The sequence below is a fragment of the Onychostoma macrolepis genome, unplaced genomic scaffold (genome assembly GCF_012432095.1).
Source record: "Onychostoma macrolepis isolate SWU-2019 unplaced genomic scaffold, ASM1243209v1 Scaffold248, whole genome shotgun sequence".
Classification (NCBI taxonomy): domain Eukaryota; kingdom Metazoa; phylum Chordata; class Actinopteri; order Cypriniformes; family Cyprinidae; genus Onychostoma; species Onychostoma macrolepis.
In genome coordinates, this window is record NW_026704762.1 from 1 (window position 1) to 6,906 (window position 6,906).

General features: G+C 51.6%; 8 non-coding genes and 1 pseudogene across 8 annotated transcripts; 4 read left to right on the top strand and 5 right to left on the bottom strand.

The window, feature by feature from the left end:
* The first annotated feature begins 572 nt into the window (after window positions 1-572).
* LOC131535356 (U4 spliceosomal RNA) lies at window positions 573-710 on the top strand. The gene has a single exon (XR_009269597.1). It is a non-coding gene; the product is annotated as a U4 spliceosomal RNA (small nuclear RNA).
* Window positions 711-990: 280 nt separating this feature from the next.
* Window positions 991-1,064, bottom strand: trnaf-gaa (transfer RNA phenylalanine (anticodon GAA)). Its single transcript has one exon. It is a non-coding gene; the product is annotated as a tRNA-Phe (tRNA).
* Window positions 1,065-2,233: 1,169 nt separating this feature from the next.
* Window positions 2,234-2,317, bottom strand: trnas-gcu (transfer RNA serine (anticodon GCU)). Its single transcript has one exon. It is a non-coding gene; the product is annotated as a tRNA-Ser (tRNA).
* A 1,092-nt stretch (window positions 2,318-3,409) lies between these two features.
* On the top strand, window positions 3,410-3,542 carry LOC131535358 (U4 spliceosomal RNA; annotated as a pseudogene).
* A 378-nt stretch (window positions 3,543-3,920) lies between these two features.
* Window positions 3,921-3,993, bottom strand: trnaf-gaa (transfer RNA phenylalanine (anticodon GAA)). Its single transcript has one exon. It is a non-coding gene; the product is annotated as a tRNA-Phe (tRNA).
* Window positions 3,994-4,088: 95 nt separating this feature from the next.
* trnai-aau (transfer RNA isoleucine (anticodon AAU)) lies at window positions 4,089-4,162 on the bottom strand. Its single transcript has one exon. It is a non-coding gene; the product is annotated as a tRNA-Ile (tRNA).
* A 656-nt stretch (window positions 4,163-4,818) lies between these two features.
* trnaa-agc (transfer RNA alanine (anticodon AGC)) lies at window positions 4,819-4,891 on the top strand. Its single transcript has one exon. It is a non-coding gene; the product is annotated as a tRNA-Ala (tRNA).
* Window positions 4,892-5,171: 280 nt separating this feature from the next.
* Window positions 5,172-5,253, bottom strand: trnas-gcu (transfer RNA serine (anticodon GCU)). Its single transcript has one exon. It is a non-coding gene; the product is annotated as a tRNA-Ser (tRNA).
* A 1,082-nt stretch (window positions 5,254-6,335) lies between these two features.
* On the top strand, window positions 6,336-6,471 carry LOC131535357 (U4 spliceosomal RNA). Its single transcript, XR_009269598.1, has one exon. It is a non-coding gene; the product is annotated as a U4 spliceosomal RNA (small nuclear RNA).
* Window positions 6,472-6,906: the final 435 nt, after the last annotated feature.

The window sequence follows — 6,906 nt, forward strand, 5'->3', positions numbered from 1 at the left end:
GAAGAGTGATTAAGCCTTCTTATGCGTGGCCTTAACCTGTTCCGTAAACACACCACGCAGACACCCGTGCCCAGAAGTAGGGTGGCCATATGTCTGTGCCATTATAGGGGACACGTCCTGGCCAGGATTGTTATATTGCCTAAAAATCCAAAGTAGTTTGACCAATAACATGCAGATATTGTACATAATCGACCAATCGTGGTGCGTGAGAAGGTGAGAGCGATCAAAGCGATGCAAAGACATACGCCGCGCCTTTGTTCGTTCGTTCGACTTGAAGCTGCGCACCGATCATTGTATGACACCAAGAACCGCGAGAAGCGATTTGAAAGCATAAGGAGGGCCGTCTGCTCTGCTCTCGTGAAATAATGTTATACAACGATCGCTCTGCAGAGTGCAAACAGCCAAAACCTGGATATTTTAGGAAATACAGAAATCCTGGCAGGTGCATCCCCAAAAATGGCCCGTATGGTCAGCCAAGCCAGAAGGCTGATTGCAGGGCAGTTTGAAGCTTGTTACCACCATGTCGGTTCACGTCCGCATAGGTGCACGGGAGAGGTCGCGACTCTCCTGGCATTCTTCGCAGAGGCAATATCGTAGCCTATGAGGTTCATCCGAGGCGTGATCATTGCTGGTTGAAAACTTTACCCAATACCCGCCGGGATGACTTGAAATACAGTCAGCCTTTGGCAATTTTGCGGTCTCTCTGGAGCTTAACATCTGGTTAAGAAAGTCAGGCCTGCTTCTGTTTCTTTCACGTGCGTGTTTTGGTTCTCGTTTGGTAGGCGTCTGCGGCTCTCAGGCACAAGGATGAGTTTTTCTCCAGCTAGATGTGTACTAAAGGGTTTGCAGATGCAGGCAGACCTGCCTTTGCTGGTGGCCATCTGGGAGGCAGATAGCGATGTGGCCGTTGCCAAGCAGTTTGTCAGTGGGGTTGGATCCCAGTGGATTTTGGTCTCTGGGCCCCACGGACAAAAGGAAAGAGAGGGCACATGTGCGAAACCGAGGATCGAACCAGGGACCTTCAGATCTTCAGTCTAACGCTCTCCCAACTGAGCTATTTCGGCCGCAACTGCAAGCTGTTTAGCCAGCAGGGATTTCCGTGAGCACCGTCACTTTGCCAGAAGAGCAGAGCTGAGCTCCCAGAGAATAAAGAGTTGGCCCGTGCGGGGATCGAACCCAGCGACCTTGGCGTTATTAACTGCAGCTCTAACCAACTGAGCTAACCGGCCTGGCTTTGCCTAGCTTTCTGCCGATTGACCAAAAACTTCCTGATTGCTCTTGACCTAAAGAGATGAAACAGCTTCTGGACCAAGCCTCTAGCAGGCTCGTCCGGGATTTGAACCAGGACCTCTCGCACCCAAGGCGAGAGTCACAGCCTAGACCAACGAGCCTACCTGCGCAAGCGCCTGGCCGTGAAAAAATGAACAACTACAGCAACAACCAAAGAAGGAGCACGAACTAACATGGAAGTTATCAAACACCTCGAGGCGGTGTCAAAGGCAAACGAAGGAAAGTTGGCCTCTGAATGGATTTAAAAATGGGGCTGGACCTAACATGCAGAGGGATCTTGGGAGGACAGCTGAAGCGGTCAGATGTCCCGTAGACTTTAAGCCAGTGTGGGAAAAGAGGGAGAAGCTGGATGCACGACCTGAGTGATCCAAAGGCAGCCTCGTAATACAGGAGTCCGCACACATATATACTGGGGTCACAAGACCAAGAAGGGCCTTAAAACAAAAGCACAATCTCTCGGTTAATCCTACAACTAAATGGCGCCCAGTACAAAGGTGCCAGCACAGAGGAGAGATGGCCTCTTTCCCTGCAGCCCGTTATAATGGCTGTCGCTCTTCGAAGCCGTCTTTTGGAGAGATGGACATCGTTCAACTGCGGCCAGGAATTAGCTCAAATGGTAGGCGCTCGCTTAGCATGCGAGAGGTAGCGGGATCGATGCCGCATTCTCCAAGCTGGTTCTTGCCCTTTTACGCTCACTTCCTAAAGAGACAGACTGCGCGTTGACCCAGCGACTCTCCCTCGTGCGCTTTTGGGGCTCACTGCTGCCAAGGTTTTTCGGGGCGTGCCCTGTGCAAATTGGTGGCATAACAGGTCCCACCGAGATTTGAACTCGGATCGCTGGATTCAGAGTCCTGAGTGATAATCATTACATCATGGAACCTTGGCCGGGAGCAGCCGTTGCTCACAGGGCATAAAGACTAAATCACTTACGGGCTAAAGAGATCGGCGAGGATGGGATTCGAACCCAGCGTGCAGAGCACAATGGATTAGCAGTCCATCGCCTTAACCACTCGGCCACCTCGTCGCCTTCTGACCTGCCCGACCGGAAGCTGGACTGTGTCGTTTTTCTGCAGCTCCTTTCAATAGGGCGGCGTAAAGCTGACCCTTAGTGTGCCGTGAGAGGTCGGGTGATGCAGTGTCAATCATTTGGCAGTAGCACTGTCCCTTTCAAGCGCTCAAGCAGGGGTGGGGCGTTGATCCTGGAGGGCCACTCTCCTGCAGAGTTTAGCTCAACCCTGAGAAAAACTGGATAGAAAACACCTAACTGCATCCTGAAGACCTTGATTTAGCTGGTTCAGGTGTGTTTGATTAAGGTTGGACCTAAACTCTGCAGAGACAACGACCCTCCAGGATCGCATTCCCCTAAACATCAACCAACGAGGATGGGATCTGAACCCACGCAGCGCAGAGCACAATGGATTAGCAGTTCATCGCCTCAGCCGCCTCGTCTCGCTTCAGCTTTATGACTCCGCCCTTTTTGCCAGGACACCCATAATTCTCTCTCCCAGGGTTCAGGAAAGCAAGCATGCGCTCTTCTTTGAGTAAAGAGAAGAGTGATTAAGCCTTCTTATGCGTGGCGCTAACCTGTTCCGTAAACACACCACGCATGACACACCGTGCCCAGAAGTAGGGTGGCCATATGTGCCATTATAGGGGACACGTCCTGGCCAGGATTGTTATATTGCCTAAAAATCCAAAGTAGTTTGACCAATAACATGCAGATATTGTACATAATCGACCAATCGTGGTGCGTGAGAAGGTGAGAGCGATCAAAGCGATGCAAAGACACGCATACGCATGCGCCTTTGTTCGTTCGTTCGACTTGAAGCTGCGCACCGATCATTGTATGACACCAAAGAACCGCGAGCGATTTGAAAGCATAAGGAGCCGTCTGCTCTGCTCGTGAAATAATGTTATACAACGATCGCTCTGCAGAGTGCAAACAGCCAAAACCTGGATATTTTAGGAAATACAGAAATCCTGGCAAGGGTGCATCCCCAAAAATGGCCCGTATGGTCAGCCAAGCCAGAAGGCTGATTGCAGGGCAGTTTGAAGCTTGTTACCACCATGTCGGTTCACGTCCGCATAGGTGCCGGGAGAGGTCGCGACTCTCCCTGGCATTCTTCGCAGAGGCAATATCGTAGCCTATGAGGTTCATCCGGCGTGATCATTGCTGGTTGAAAACTTTACCCAATACCCGCCGGGATGACTTGAAATACAGTCAGCCTTTGGCAATTTTGTCTCTCTGGAGGCTTAACATCTGGTTAAGAAAGTCAGGCCTGCTTCTGTTTCTTTCACGTGCGTGTTTTGGTTCTCGTTTGGTAGGCGTCTGCGGCAGGGCTCGTTCTCAGGCACAAGGATGAGTTTTTTTTCTCCAGCTAGATGTGTACTAAAAGAGGTTTTGCAGATGCAGGCAGCAGACCTGCCTGTCCGCTGGTCTCTCTGTGACGTGACCTAAGCGACGCTTCGAAGCGACTCTCCCTACGTGCGCTTTAGGGGCTCACTGCTTTGCTGGTGGCCATCTGGGAGGCAGATAGCGATGTGGCCGTTGCCAAGCAGTTTGTCAGTGGGGTTGGATCCCAGTGGATTTTGGTCTCTGGGCCCCACGGACAAAAGGAAAGAGAGGCACATGTGCGAAACCGGGATCGAACCAGGGACCTTCAGATCTTCAGTCTAACGCTCTCCCAACTGAGCTATTTCGGCCGCAACTGCAAGCTGTTTAGCCAGCAGGGATTTCCGTGAGAGCACCCGTCACTTTGCCAGAAGAGCAGAGCTGAGCTCCCAGAGAATAAAAGAGTTGGCCCGTACGGGGATCGAACCCGCGACCTTGGCGTTATTAGCACCACGCTCTAACCAACTGAGCTAACCGGCCTGGCTTTGCCTAGCTTTCTGCCCGATTGACCAAAAACTTCCTGATTGCTCTTGACCCTAAAGAGATGAAACAGCTTCTGGACCAAGCCTCACAACGGGCTCGTCCGGGATTTGAACCCAGGACCTCTCGCACCCAAGGCGAGAGTCACAGCCCTAGACCAACGAGCCTACCTGCGCCTAGCCGTGAAAAATGAACAACTACAGCAACAACCAAAGAAGGAGCACGAACTAACATGGAAGTTATCAAACACCTCGAGCGGTGTCAAAGGCAAAGCGAAGGAAAGTTGGCCTCTGAATGGATTTAAAAATGGGGCTGGACCTAACATGCAGAGGGATCTTGGGAGGACAGCTGAAACGGTCAGATGTCCCGTAGACTTTAAGCCAGTGTGGGAAAAGAGGGAGAAGCTGGATGCACGACCTGAGTGATCCAAAGGCAGCCTCGTAATACAGGAGTCCGCACATATATACTGGGGTCACAAGACCAAGAAGGGCCTTAAAAACAAAAGCACAATCTCTCGGTTAATCCTACAACTAAATGGCGCCCAGTACAAAGGTGCCAGCACAGAGGAGAGATGGCCTCTTTCCCTGCAGCCCGTTATAATGGCTGTCGCTCTTGAGCCGTCTTTTGGAGAGATGGACATCGTTCAACTGCGGCCAGGGGAATTAGCTCAAATGGTAGAGCGCTCGCTTAGCATGCGAGAGGTAGCGGGATCGATGCCCGCATTCTCCAAGCTGGTTCTTGCCCTTTTACGCTCACTTCCCTAAAGAGACAGACTGCGCGTTGACCCAACGAAGCGACTCTCCCTACGTGCGCTTTTGGGGCTCACTGCTGCCAAAGGTTTTTGGGGCGTGCCCTGTGCAAATTGGTGGCATAACAGGTCCCACCGAGATTTGAACTCGGATCGCTGGATTCAGAGTCCTGAGTGATATCATTACATCATGGAACCTTGACGGGAGCAAGCGTTGCTCACAGGGCCGCAAAGACTAAATCACTTACGGGCTAAAGAGATCGACGAGGATGGGATTCGAACCCACGCGTGCAGAGCACAATGGATTAGCAGTCCATCGCCTTAACCACTCGGCCACCTCGTCGCCTTCTGACCTGCCCGACCGGAAGCTGGACTGTGTCGTTTTTTTTCTGCAGCTCCTTTCAATAGGGGCGGCGTAAAAGCTGACCCTTAGTGTGCCGTGAGAGGTCGGGTAGTGCAGTGTCAATCATTTGGCAGTAGCACTGTCCCCTTTCAAGCGCTCAAGCAGGGGTGAGCGTTGATCCTGGAGGGCCACTCTCCTGCAGAGTTTAGCTCAACCCTGAGAAAAACTGGATAGAAAACACCTAACTGCATCCTGAAGACCTTGATTTAGCTGGTTCAGGTGTGTTTGATTAGGGTTGGACCTAAACTCTGCAGAGACAACACCCTCCAGGATCGCGTTCCTGCTAAAACATCAACCAACGAGGATGGGATCTGAACCCCAGCGCAGAGCACAATGGATTAGCAGTTCATCGCCTCAGCCGCCTCGTCTCGCTTCAGCTTTATGACTCCGCCCTTTTTGCCAGGACACCCATAATTCTCTCTCCCAGGGTTCAGGAAAGCAGCAACGCTCTTCTTTGAGTAAAGAGAGAGTGATTAAGCCTTCTTATGCGTGGCGCTAACCTGTTCCGTAAACACACCACGCAGACACCCGTGCCCAAGTAGGGTGGCCATATGTGCCATTATAGGGGACACGTCCTGGCCAGGATTGTTATATTGCCTAAAAATCCAAAGTAGTTTGACCAATAACATGCAGATATTGTACATAATCGACCAATCGTGGTGCGTGAGAAGGTGAGAAACGATCAAAGCGATGCAAAGACACGCCGCGCCTTTGTTCGATTCGTTCGACTTGAAGCTGCGCACCGATCATTGTATGACACCAAAGAACCGCGAGAGCGATTTGAAAGCATAAGGAGCCGTCTGCTCTGCTCTCGTGAAATAATGTTATACAATCGCTCTGCAGAGTGCAAACAGCCAAAACCTGGATATTTTAGGAAATACAGAAATCCTGGCAGGGTGCATCCCAAAAATGGCCCGTATGGTCAGCCAAGCCAGAGGCTGATTGCAGGGCAGTTTGAAGCTTGTTACCACCATGTCGGTTCACGTCCGCATAGGTGCGGGGAGGTCGCGACTCTCCCTGGCATTCTTCGCAGAGGCAATATCGTAGCCTATGAGGTTCATCCGGCGTGATCATTGCTGGTTGAAAACTTTACCCAATACCCGCCGGGATGACTTGAAATACAGTCAGCCTTTGGCAATTTTGCGGTCTCTCTGGAGGCTTAACATCTGGTTAAGAAAGTCAGGCCTGCTTCTGTTTCTTTCACGTGCGTGTTTTGGTTCTCGTTTGGTAGGCGTCTGCGGCAGGGCCGTTCTCAGGCACAAGGATGAGTTTTTTCTCCAGCTAGATGTGTACTAAAGAGGTTTTGCAGATGCAGGCAGCAGACCTGCCTGTCCGCTGGTCTCTCTGTGGCGTGACCTGGCGGCGCTCTGAGCGACTCTCCTCGTGCGCTTTAGGGGCTCACTGCTTTGCTGGTGGCCATCTGGGAGGCAGATAGCGATGTGGCCGTTGCCAAGCAGTTTGTCAGTGGGGTTGGATCCCAGTGGATTTTGGTCTCTGGGCCCCACGGACAAAAGGAATTCCCTCATTGTCAGTCCATGCAGAAGAACATGGTCAACTATAGTGCTTTGTATTTCATCAGGAACAAACGACCTT